Source organism: Falco peregrinus, chromosome 2, assembly GCF_023634155.1.
Source record: "Falco peregrinus isolate bFalPer1 chromosome 2, bFalPer1.pri, whole genome shotgun sequence".
NCBI classification, from domain to species: domain Eukaryota; kingdom Metazoa; phylum Chordata; class Aves; order Falconiformes; family Falconidae; genus Falco; species Falco peregrinus.
This window is the reverse complement of record NC_073722.1, coordinates 40,339,440-40,352,947: the sequence shown is the minus strand read 5'-3', so window position 1 is coordinate 40,352,947 and position 13,508 is coordinate 40,339,440.

Genomic DNA, 13,508 nt, shown 5'->3' with positions numbered 1-13,508 from the left:
GCTTTATTCTCCACACCTCTCCAATGCAGAGAGTGAGCAGATCAGAAGAGAGAAATTCAAGACATGTACTTGTTGTTGTCCAGCTGTGTTTTGTTCTTCTTCAGTTCCTGGAACTGGGGTACTTTTTTAGCCAGGCAGTTAAGTGAGAACATCTCATGTTTGGTTGCATTTTATACAAAGATGCCTCATATCTGTGATAGCTCACCCTTTTCCTCATGGGACTGTCGTGGTAGCACCAAGGTTACATCAGCATCACAGATGCTATGCTAAGAGGTATTGACGCTTGGGCACTGCTCCAGCAGCTGGGCCCAGGGCTGGAGCCAGTAGCCCATAAAGTAGACATAATGATGATCTAACAATCTCGTACGCAAGGGAATGGACTTGAGCTGCAAAGTCAAGCGGACAGGAATGAAACCATCTTCGGCATCATCCCCTTGTGCATCCTGCCTGGACATCGAACGAGGGCTGTGGAATAGGTCTTTTTGCAAGATCCTTGTAGATTTTCTGATGGGTATTTTTTATTTGTTTGTTTCAGATGAATACAGGGAGTTGTACCAGGTGAGAAGAACCCACTGCCTTCTCACAGCCCTTGATGGCTGCAGGCTGTATGGTTGCTTTGGAGTGGGGGAAAGGCTTACCCCAGGGTCACTGGTCCATCTGAGACGCTCATCACTAACACAGGCACCAGCCTGGATGTATAAAGGCACCACAGATGAAGCTCTCTCCCTTCTCTTTTTGTGGGAATTTGGCAGCCTGAGTGGGATGCTAACCGCAGTATCTGTCACTGACTCATTGTTTATATCACTTAAAAGCCAATAAAGCTGCTACACGGAGGGAAAGCCACCCCACGCACTGTCGGTGCCATGCGGCTCTTCAGCTGCATCCCGAGCCACAGCAGAGGGTGAATGCCTGCTGTCAGGGCCAGTGGCACAGGGAGGCAAGGGGACTTCATCCTGTCCCCCTGTCCCCACCCCATCCCTTCCCCTCCTTGGGCCATGAGGGCTTCTTCCATGGCCAGTGGTCCTGAGATGCTCTGGCATCCTCTTCACATCCTTGCTTGATAGGGGATTCAGCCTGAGCCTGCACTAGGGGTTCTCAAGAGAGAAAAAATCAGGAAAACCATGAAAATAAGTGGACAATGGTGGTTTTTACCCTTCATATACCAGCACGGTTAATGTGAAGGGAGTTTGCAGATCTGGACACAAAGAAGAAGGTTTAAATAAAGACTGAGCAGGAGGAACCTCTGTTTTAATGAACAGGTTTAAGAGATGCTGCAGAATCAGACTAATTAATCAAATTAATTAAATGACTGCAAGATAGACTAGTAGCACGGCTCGGTGAAACAAAGGGGAAGAGAAGAGAGACTGGAAATTGTCCTTTGTAGAAAGATGCTGAATGTAGTTTCCCATGCCTTGGTTCAGCCAGGCAGGTTTTAAATGCAACGTGCCCAGACCTGATGAGAAATCCCTGTTGTCATATAGACACAGCAGCCTATGTTTATTTATCCAGGATTTTTTATAATATACAGAGTTCTTGTATATTCTTTGGGCAAACCCTTCTTTAGGATTTAAGCTTAATTTTTAATGGATGTTTGAATGCATGCTGGAGAGATCTCACCCTGACTTTTCCCTTCCCTTGTGGAAACAAGAAAGGCACTGTGTCATAAATTAGTTAATTTTCCTTCACAAAGAGGACATTTACTATTAACTGTCCCTGTTAATATCTTGCACTGCCTGGTAATGAAATATTTAATGCCAAGGTCTTTATGCCACCCTTCAACTTGCCAAGGCCATGAGGATGTGAATGAGGATATTAATTGCAGTAGAAGAAAGAAAAAGCCCGAAGAGGTCAGGGAAGCGTCTCAGGAGGAGCCCAGAAGCAGCAACAGCAAAACATTTGTGATGAACATGCTATTTCCATGGAAATGAGGTGGGCCACTGGAATAATGAGCAGTTTCATAGCTCAGCTTTATCCACAAGCACTGGCCTTGCCCGGGAGGGGGGATGTGCTAAGACCTGGAGTCCTTGTCCATTCCTGGGGGACGTTAGGGAGACACCTTCACAACCAGCTCAATGGCACCACTTGACGCGTGATGGCAATTTGGCCCCTTTTTTTTGCCCTCAAAATTCCTCTACATGGCAGTGTAAGGCTTCAAGTCAGTTTTTCCTGGCTCTGAAGGTAGCGCAGCCAAGGATGGGATGACCTCTCAGTCTTGCTCTGCCTCCCAGCATTTAGAGGATCTACTTGGGCAAGGCTACACTTAAACAGGTTGATACGTAGGTGCAAAGTCTAAGGATCTCTTTTCATACAGGTTTCTGCCCATGGAAGGAATGTTATTATTTTTTTCTGTTGATCTAATCCATCTGGTTTTCCCCTCAGTCAGCTGAGCTTGTGAGTCACTTGTAACTCAGCAAAGGCAGCTGTGGCAAGCCATGCCAACCCAAGCCCAGCTTCAAAATGAACCTGACCCAACCCTCCTCCCAGAGACTTCAACCCCCTTTCGTCAAAAGAAGCCTTGCTCTTTGCCTCCTCCACTGCCAAGTGGAACTAGGGGGAAAAAATCATCTTTTTTTACCCCTGTGTCCTGTCTAGTTTCATAAATTATTCATATAATTTCTGGCTTATTTGAGCTGAAGCAGTCTCAATTTAAAGCAGTTCTTATTCTCTGTGGGCCAGATCTTCCACAGATAAAAGAGTGGCTCTTGTTGGCTTTATTCACAGATTTTGAGGCTGAAAGGGATCATTGTGTTTGTGTAATTGGACCCCCAGAATAATTCAAACCATGGGATTTGGCTGAATTACTTTGCATTTCAAGCGTGGAGGTTTCAGAATGGAAGATCCTAAAAATGGCCATAGTGAATCAACTGAGTACTTCCCTTAGCCCCGGATCCTGGCTGCCCCTGGCTAACAGCAGAGTATCCCAGCAAGCGCAGAGCGGTCCTGGCCTGAACACTCCCCGGCCAGCAGCTCTCCATGGCTCAGTGGATGCCAAGGATAATCTGGATGGTCCTGTGTTTAAAAAAGAGTTGGCTGATCACTTTCTGAACCCATGGAAAGTGTAAGCTTCCATATTAACCTACAGAAAGTAACTGTACTGCTTAACCCTCTGTGCTGGTTTTGGACCAGTCAACCTATAAGCTGACTTGATGCCCCCAAACTGTGACACCACGACAATGTGGATGGCCGTTACCTGCTCCATGTGCCTCTTCTCAGGAGCACAGCCTTCAGGAAAAAAATGCCAGCCTTGACTTTGATCTTAGAGATGTCATCACACCTATGCTGAGATACAGCTGGTGGTCAGGGGAGACAGGTTCTTCCTCTCAACTGCAAACCTGGACCTATTCATGAACCCACTGCAGCCCCAGCCCTGGAGCAGTGGGGTCCATCCTGCCTGAGGCCTGATGTGGTCTCCTCCTCACTCTGTGGCCAGTCCTGCTCTGCTGCCTCCCTGAATAGTCACCAGCACATCCATGGGATCCCAAGCTTCTACCCCACTGGTGATGAGAGGGGTCCCTGGTGCACCTTATTCATGCCAGCTGCCATGCCCCTCCCCACCACTCCCAGAGCATCCCTTCCACAGTTCCTCCAGGCCAGGAGACCTCTTCAACCCTCAGCTTTGATCAAACTGGACAAAACGTGCTGGGGAAACCTGAGGGTCAGCATGGGAACTGCTCCCATCTCCCGGAATGGTGCTCAGCTTGGTCTTCCCCAGCGTATTCACGAAGCCCTTGGCCTTCACAGCCCTTCCTGCTTCTCAATATTTTAAATTTCATTAATTTTCTCCCAAAAAGAGAAGGACAAAAGATCCCATTTCCCTGGCCAGCCCCACTCTGCACCTGCTTCTCCTGAGGGCAATGACAGATGCCAAACAGGACTTCACCAAACCACCAGTGCCCCCACAAAACCGGGTCTGCCAATCCCCTCTACGACGAGTGCTGCTGCAGCATCACCAGCCAAGGCAGGATGACCGCTTACCCCAGGCACATTTGGGCCGAGTTCACTCCTTCACAGCAATATCCTGCTCTCCGCTTTACAACCAGGATAACATTTTTAGAGGAAATGCCTCCAATCATAATAAACCACAAAATGCAAATATAAGGTGCTCTAGGCTTCCTTGTAAGACACTTCTATTTTTCTCCCCACCTTTTCAGCCCAGTGTCTTCCCCTTCCACTCTTCCGTCCTTCTAGGAAAACTTTTCTTGGGTTATTTTGGCTGATCACCAGGTTTGTGGCTGTAAGTGTACAAGATCGTGTTGAAGAAACCAAATTCCTTCTTGCAGGAATTGCCTGTAAGGCACTGACATCCAAAGAGGCAACCCCGGACAGATGTCCAGCCTTCTCAGTGCCACAGAACGCAGGGCTCTGTAGCAAATGAGAGTCCTGCAGCGCTGCGCCGTGCAGTGTTTTGGGCTCTATTTCAGGAAATCACTTAGGTACATGCTTGGTTTTAAAGACATGCTTAACTCCTTCCCCTGAGCAGGTTTTCTTTCCCCAGCAAGAGGCGAGGCAAACACCATCTTTGATTTCCAGGGCATTCATCTGGAATTTTTCATAAGCCCTGAACTCGGTAAAAGTGCTTTTAATTTCTTACCAGCAAAAAAAGTTTCTTTGGTTAATAAAATATAACTCCACCTAGAAGGATTCAAGGCATCAGTTGATTTGTGCTCCATGAGCAGGAATCAAGCTGCCTTGAGTCGTCCTTGAAGAGGAGCAGTGGAAGGGGACAGAATAACTTTATACAGCTGCTGGCAATAAATTATTAAAACCTTTATGAATACAACACATTATCTGTCCCAGTGCCTTCAGGCGTTTTCTGTTCCTTTTGTGCTTTCAAAGCAATTAATCTTGCAACTGCTCATCACTTTCTGAGCCAGTCTTACAAGTCTGGAGAATGTGTGAAAATCGAAGAAATTGCAGACAGCAAGCAGTGGATGGGCTCAGGCAGCCGCCCTGCCCACCAGTGTGGGTTTGCAGGATGGGACCATCCTCAGCGGGACATTTTCTGGGGTTGTGCCTATCAGAAATTGCAAGTTCTGCATGCTGGGACTCTCATCCCTTTCTTGGAAAGCCGCTCCTGGCTGCTAGAAGATGCATCTTCCTCACCAGTTTGTTCCTCCTTCTTATATTAATCACATTATTCCCAGCTCTCTCATCTGTGTGACCCTTGAATCACTTATTTCTTGTTGGCAGTCCCTGCCTACTTCCCATGTGCCAAATAGAAAATTGTGCTGTTTTTTTTTTTAATTATTATTTCTTGCCATAACCCCAAAAATCAAAATCTCCATTTATTTCTATGCTTGTCAGGAATGTTTCACTTGATGTAAAACCACATGGGCTCCTACACAGCACGCACAGAACTCAGGTCTTTGAAGTCTCCCTCTTTATGCAGCATCTCCCAGTGGGAGACATGGACCAGGGTGCTGCTCTAGAGCCCTGTCCAGGGAGATGCCCCAGCTCCCAGACAGCCACCGGAGCTGAGGGATGCTCTTCTCCATCTCTTCTGCTGATACAAGGCAATTTTGTGTGAGTAATGAAAGAGAAAAAAGAAGGATGCTTCAGTTGTCTCTGTTCTGGGAGAATGTCCTACACTATCATCGAGAGCTGTTCCTGGCATCACCTTGGTGAACACTTAAGTGCTTCACACTTGGCTGAATGGTTCAATCAGGACAGACCACGAAAGAGCCCTGATCCATGTCAAGGTACCAGTCAGCCTTGGTTTTATGGCACAGGAGAAGTGGTTTAAATTTAAGCACTGCTGCGTGGATTGTAGGGACCCTAAGACTGCCCCTTTAGACCGTAGCGTGGGGTTGAAGGTGTCCTACAGACCCACAGGGACAGGCTGGTGCAGCCACCACTGACTTTACCAGTAAAACAGAGCTCCAGCAACCTCTCTGCCCAGATTCTGCAGAGGTTTTGCCTGCCAAAAATAATTTGGCTCAAATGTGTAAAGAGTCTAAGAACCTAATTTTGGCAAATTTATTCTTGCTGAGAGAGCTTCTCCTGGCTACAGCACAGCTTGTGGAAGCTGGTCTCCTCCAAGTGCTGTCACAGTGGGTTGCAAAGCTTCCTTCCAGCAGCAGGGAGGACAGCCCACGCCTCGGCCAGGGCTTCTCACCAGGGGGAGGTTGGAGCCAAATGCCCTGGAGAGCTGAATGATCAGCTGAGCTGGAAGGTGCTACAAATCCAACCTGATGGGTGAAGTACGGGGGGATTATATCCAGCTCCGAAAGGTCAGAAGGGAATGAAATGGAGCCACTTGGTTTACAGCAGGAGCACGTCCTGGGGAAACCCCTGGCAACTGGGATGCGCTTTGACAGCTCTTTAGGAAAAAGACAGGCTGCAAAGCATGGCTGCATGCAGAGCGGAGAAGGTGGTGGCGGCAATGCCTGCCCGGCTGGTGCTGTCCTTGCTGGGAGCTGGACTGTGCGCAGCAGCAGGGCTGGGGGTGGTGGGGTTTGCAGAGCAACCAGGAGATGGAGCCCACATACAAGGCACCAGGGATGGAGCCTGATCTCACCCCTGCCAGCTCACGGTGAATGAAGACCAGCAGTGTGGTGGGATGCTCTGGTGAGAGCCGGCCCTGGGCATCCTCACATAAAGGGGGTTACAGAATGTCTTGTGCCACCTCCCCATCTTCTCAAGGGTCCCCCTGGTACGAGCAAAGAGCCACCGACGGCCTCTTCTTATTGATGGTCTCAACACCCCTGACTGTCATATGCATTGACCGACATAAGTGTAGCCCTTGCACACTGTCACAAGCACACACCAAGTCATGGATGGGGCTCAGCCTGCACGTCCGAGTGAAAGGAGAGATGGGCAGCTCCTGTGTCAAAGTAGAGGGTCCCTCATGTGTGGCCATGTCCCACTTGTCTTGTGACAAGAGGGCTGGCATTGGGGGTAGACTTTGTCATGAAATCAAGGGAAGAAGGAGGAAGAGCACCATTTTCCAGAGCCCCTTTGGGGTTTGTAGCCTCACGCTACAGGGTTTGTGGTCCAGCACAGCTAGAAGGTTCCCTGCTGCTGTCATCTCCATGGGTTGGCACTGGCCTGATTTTTCTTCCTGGTAGCTAAGTAGAAGGAGTGTCTCTGCCTCTGCTCTGAGTCTGGCTGCAGAAGCAGCAGTCCTGGCTGTGGTTGCCACATAAACTGACCTACTCCTCCTCCTCCTGAAAGGCTTGTTTGCTTGCACCACTGACAAGGTGATGTGTCCTTCCTGTGTGACAAGCACACAGACAGGATTTGGGAGCTTCCATGTCGTTACCTCCTGGCTCAACAAGACATCCCAAGATACGGAGACAGAAGAACAGCCCTGACTTTGAAACCATCTTTCCTAAGGAAACCTGTAGATGCTGGGTGACGCAGTTGTGCTATGTCAGCATCTCAAGGCAGCTGGTCCTCCAGCAAGAGAGCCAACAGTGGGAAACCATGTGTATAAGGCTGGGATGAAGCCATCTTTATTTTATTGTCTGTAACATACTCATGCCTTCCTCCAGAGAGTAGTAATTCTTGGCTATTAGACCTTACACATCTGTCAAGTGACCAGAGATAAGGAAAACCCTTTCCAGAGCCAAAGGACCTGATTTGGGGTTGGGGTACAACCACTAATATACCATTAAGCAACAAGGACTGGATTTCACCAGGTGGTCCTTTATGGTTTTCACAGGAAAGCAGGATTTTCTTGCTGTCAGACATCTATCTGAGCAGTGCTGCTCAGATGTTCTGCAGCAGAGCAGCCCAGGACCCAAACTCCTTCACCCCTATCTCAGCCATTACATGGTTATACTATGGTGGGTTTCAGTGAGGCTGTTCAAGTTGGATGGCCCAGATTGATCACTCAGCTTCACAAACAGCTTCTCTATTGACTGGGAGGATGTTCTGAGCAGGGAGGTGGCAGCAGTGGTCCCATCCCCAGCACATGGGAGCCTGGGTCCAGACCAGCTCCGGTATAAAACATCTCCTGGAGATTCCTGCTTCCCGCAGCTCCCTCTAGGGAGGACCGCCCCGGCACATCCCGCCCGCCCGTGGGGCCCCCCGCTCATAATGCCCTTTTATAAGGCTTCACAAAGCCCTTCTTGGTTCATATCCAGGCTGCTAAGAAAGGTTGCCAAGGGTGTCTCTGCAAACAATAAAGGGGCCTCTGTTTGTAAGGCGGCTGCAGTCACAAATGCTTTTTTTGTGACCTCCAAACGAAAATAGCTTCTTCTTTCCCAGCAGAACTCCTTCTTCTGTGTCTTCAAGTCACATCTGATTGCTGAAGCACACAAGGGCCTTTCTGCTAGCAATATGGCAGCAGCGATGCTGCTTGGGGGAAGCAAGCTCTCTCCCTTTGCTAACATCCTGGCCAGCCGAGTCCTTGTTGCAAGCTTTTTTTTTTTGCTTGTAGAGCCCAAGACCCTCAAAGCACGGTTGGCATCATCTGGCAACGCTCTTTGCAATGTAATTTTGTCAAGAGATTCAGCGAGCTAGATGGAAATCCTGCTGGACTCCTTGTGATGCAGGTCCTCCCCAAGCACGCCACCAGACCAGGCTGCTGGTGTGCCAGGAGAGGCCCCAGATAACGGCTCTCAGAGGGCGTCCAAATACATCTCCCAGTTGAGGCCACTGCTGCACAGGCACGTGGCATGCTGCACTTCTGCTGGGTGCAGCTCCTAAAATCATTAAGGCACTCAGTTGCTGCAAATCAATGCCACCAAAGGGATACTGGGTCTCCGAGCTTCTGGAAGTGCTGAGAGGTGTCATAAGGCCCTTGCAAGGAGAGGATTCACTATGCAAATGGATTTTAATTATATTCAATAAATTAAAGATTTACTATGAAATTCTTCCCTGTGAGGGTGGCGAGGCGCTGGCACAGGCTGCCCAGAGCAGCTGTGGATGCCCCATCCCTGGCAGTGTCCCAGGCCAGGCTGGACGGGGCTTGGAGCAACCTGGGCTGGTGGGAGGTGTCCCTGCCCATGGCAGGGGGGTTGGACGAGATGATCTTTAAGGTCCCTTCCAACCCAAACCATACCACGCTATTATGATTCCACAAGCTCTGTCTCCCAGAGGCCAGTAGAAAAAGTCTTACGGAAGTCACATTTCTCCTTCCAACTCAAGCAGTTATGCATGGAGCAAATTCTGAAAACCCTTCACTACTTTTTAGTTTTTAATCTTAAAAGCCCAAAGACACTTATGGGGTGGGGCATGAGGAGACTTGGTGTTGGACTAGACTTAAAAATCCTTACCATCACAGGCAGGCCACCTTAAGAGCACAGAGAGCCAGGGCGAAGCCTCCACAGACAGAGATTCCTCTCTAACCACAGCCTGCAGAGTCTTCTCTGCCTAATCACTGCCCTGCTCAGAAGGTGGTTGTTAGTATCTATTAAGCACCATCACGAAAACAGGTAGCTGAAACAATAGCTCCTTCCAAAGCTCAAAGCACACAGGCACATGTCCCTACAAAGTGAAGGTCTACATGTGTCCACCAAGGAAGTGGTAGAGAAAAATTTGTTGGAGTGGTTTGGGGTAGGGCCAGGCAAAAGTATGAGGGATGTGTGGCTCCGTCAAGGAGCTGAAGAACATGGGGACAGTTTGTGTGCCCCAACATGGTGCCAAGGCTATGCTAATGCCTGGTGAGTATAACCCATCCCATGCATCCACAGGCTGGAGGGCATGGAGCAGTCCAAGTGGAGCATAGTCAGCTCATTCCCACAAAGCATGCTCTGGCTTCCCAGACATCCAGAATCCCAAATAAATGCCACAGCCTGAAGGTGACAGAGCAGAGAAACAGGCCTCAATATATAAAATGAATTTAAATAAAAACAGTTGCAAGACAGTTGCTACAGAATAAAAGAACCTCCTCAAAGGCTATATAGAGGGAGAGTTCCTCAGGACAAACTTGCCCCTCCTCTGTGCTACTTACCAGGAGCCAGCTAAGCTCTGCTCTTTCCCCAGTCATTCCTACATGGCCTGTGCATCAATTCTTTATTTTCAGGTCTCCAGATTGAAGATGTCCTTAGGTTAACACTGACAATTAAGAGGTGTCTAGAACCGGCTGCATACAAATACATTTTAAAGAGATCCTGTAAAGCCTTCTACTATGTTGGTGGTGGGGAGAATGACAAAGAGACAGACTTCCTAGAGATGCACAGCTGCATCTGTACAAGGCAAGATGCAAGCTGCAGAAAAAAGAAATGCAACTTGATTTAAAGAAGAAATAATGCACCATGATGGTGACTAATGACAGGAACAGGAGCACAGCAAGGTGCAATCACCATCTTCATGGGCAAAACCCTAACCCTGAGCTACCTGATTAGGCTTGGAAGTTGGCTCTGCTTTGGCCAGGGGTTAGACCAGGGACATCAGGGGTACCTTCCAGCCTTGGTTATTTGATGATTCTTTGTAACGAGATGAAACCACTGATCAGTGGTTTCAAGGTTAGTGCATTGAAGGCTTGACCCACCCTAATCAATAGCTCATCTTTGGTTATTTGCACAGGTGGCCTCAATCTGACAATATTACAACCTGTCTGATCATCAAACCAGCAGATAAAAGCTTGACCAGTCTCTTTGCAGCCTTCTCGAAGTCACCCAAAGCTCATGCAGCACTTTTTGTTAATTTGCTAAATGGTTCCCCACAAGGTCTCTAGATAAGGCTGCAGTTTCCTGCCTGGTTGCAGAGAACCTTCCCATTAGGGTCACTTCTCCGAGTTGCCGTTGCCCTGTGGTCCATCAAAGACCATCTCAGAGGACAGCACCCCAACAACCTTTGGTGTGTGGGGACAGCAAATATCCTTTCCAACAGATAAAGCATGCTGTCAAAATCCCAGCTCTGCAGCAGGTATGAGTTTCCTGGGAAGAGTGAAAAGTTCCGCCCTTGGGCTTAGAGGGAAGGGTATCAAAGCTGCTCAGACATGGAGCGTCACTCAGAACAGGAACACATGCAGCTACCTGCTACTCTTCAGCATCAACTTTCTGCCAACTCACAGGCTCAGGTGGTGGATCTGAGATATAAACTCAGGCTTTGGTTTCCTTGGTTGAACTGCTAAAGTTCAGACCGGGAGGGCTGAGAACACCACTGTGCGGACAGAGTAAAATTTATGAGCACGTGTTGCTGCACACTCATCTGACCGATACTTCTCAACCCAGTACGTGTTTTCCCATCTCGCTCCCTGAAGAGCAACATCCTCTATTAATTAACCTAAATGGCTGAACACATGCTTTCCTCTTAGTGAAAGATAAACAAAACCAGATGACCTGTGAATGAAAAATAAGGTGGTGACACACTCTGAGCAACACTGCTCCATGACAAAGAGATACCATCACAGCAGGAATGGATTGTCCCACGATAAAAAAATCAGGCCCAGGAGTGATGGACTTGGCTTGCAGACCTAGCTCTTGAGCAACCTTGATATGGGCTTAAATAAATCACTGCAAGAAAGCATCAGGGCTGAGAATGGACCAGAATCCACAATGGCTGGGCAGCAACTGAGCATCATTCCCACCAGGTGACAATTAGCTTTGTGTGATGAGTTTAGTGGCCTCCCTATGCTGGACAGGCTGCTTCAGCAAAGCTGTCATAATTACCTCTTTTCTTGGTAATATTGGGAGGATTTGGTGGTAAGAGACTGAACCCCTCTCTCCTCATGAAGCGCAGAGCCGTGTTAGAAAGGCCAGGTGTGGGATGAACTGCTCAGACAGAGACTTGTTCTCCTGGCGAGACCTCCAGGGACTCATCTATATATAACATAAACTCATTTGCATTCGGAATATTTTCTCCTGACCCACAGCAAGGGGTGAGTGGGTTTTGGCATGGAGAAGAGCACTGAGGTACAACAGCTCCGTGCAAACCTTGGGAGCTCAGATGCGCCATAAATTCATAACCCTCTACCTCGAGCCGGCCTGGCATGGAGAACTTGGAAAGGAATTGGAAAGATTTGTCTTCACATTGTGCTGAATCCATTTTACTCCCATTGCTTTGTTAATTGCTGTACCCAAAGATTGTGGAGGAAAAAGGAGCACCAGCATAAGGATTTATACTCCAGCACTGTGTGCAGACGTGCCAGTCCTTTCCTCTCTGCTCTCCGTAGTTACTTGAGGTATGAGTATTTTGCTCAGGGTTCATGATATGCCTTTGATAGTCAGCAAGGAGAGAGAGTGGGATGCTGCGACTGCTGGTCCTAAACTCTGAGCCATCTCTCACTCAGCTGGGAGGTCGTGGCTGACCACTGTGACCCAAAATGTGCAGCTTGCCTTACCAGCGCCTCTCTGACAGCTCCACGGAGGGACTACCCTCTTCAGAGTGGCACAGGCAGCTGTCCTCTGCGGTTGTCACCTTTGACACTGCTGCAAAGCCAAGCCAGTCAATATTATTAATATTACTAATAACTAGTAAGAGACATCAAGCCGCCCTCACAGAGAGAAATATCTTCTTCCAGGGTAAGTAACATTTCCCGGGGTGAATTATGACTATTTACTTTCATGCTGACAGTCTCCTCTGGCCATCTTGCTAGCAGAGGGTCTTTACCAACCCCCTGAAAATCTCAGCCCCCGACTCCTACATTGCTCTTTGCAGCTGTGTCCTAAATCTGGGCTCATCAGCCTGTGGTGGCCTGTGCAGCTCAGCTGGGAGGCAGGATAAATGCCCCGTCATTTCTATGACACTTCAGAGCCTCCCGGGCTGAGGCTGGGCTATTAGAAGACAACACTCGGAGATAGGAAGCAAGAGGAAAAATTGCTGCCACAGGGAGATACAGAAAGTAATGAGGGAAAATAGCGATACAGCCGAGGTGTCTGCAACACAGGGTCCTGCCAACATTGTCAGTCTAAATGTAGGCACAGATAACAGCCCTGTGCATGCTGGAGATGAATCCCCATCTGTGGGCTGCGTGGATGTGAGATGGGACATGGGCGCAAGGGCAGAAGCCAGGAACTGATCCTTTCAGCTGTGTCAGGACATTGGGCTAAATCCAATGTGCAAGAACATTTCCAGTAAGAAGTTGTAGGACGTCCCTCATCAGGACAATCCCTGGTATCATGTACCACCATCTGCTTTCAAACCAAAAGCCTGGGTTTTGAGCTTAGACAGGTCTATCAATATTTGTTCCCAGACACCAGGAAGGATGCTTTCTTCCATACAGCTCAGCAAGCCATAGGTGCCATCATTGCTACGTGGGTCTCCATCACAGGTCACTATACAGAATCACTTTCAGGCATTTCAGGCCCCAGGCATCACTGGCCCCCCTGCCCCCTGGGCACCTTGACACCGCCTCTTGCAAGACCTCCAGAATAACTGTGGGACGCCCCACAGTAACCACTGCTGCTCCATGGAGAAGACTCTCTGCCTGTGCTGTCATTGGGACAAATATCCCAGAAACCCATGACATTCTCACCAGTTTTCTTTCACCAAATGCATGTGAAATACACTCAATTCTGATGGCAAATGATGCCAAGGGTGGTGTGGGTGCCAGAGATGGGGAGGAGGATGGAGTCACCAGCACTTGCAGACATTCAGGGTTGGAAGAAACACATGAA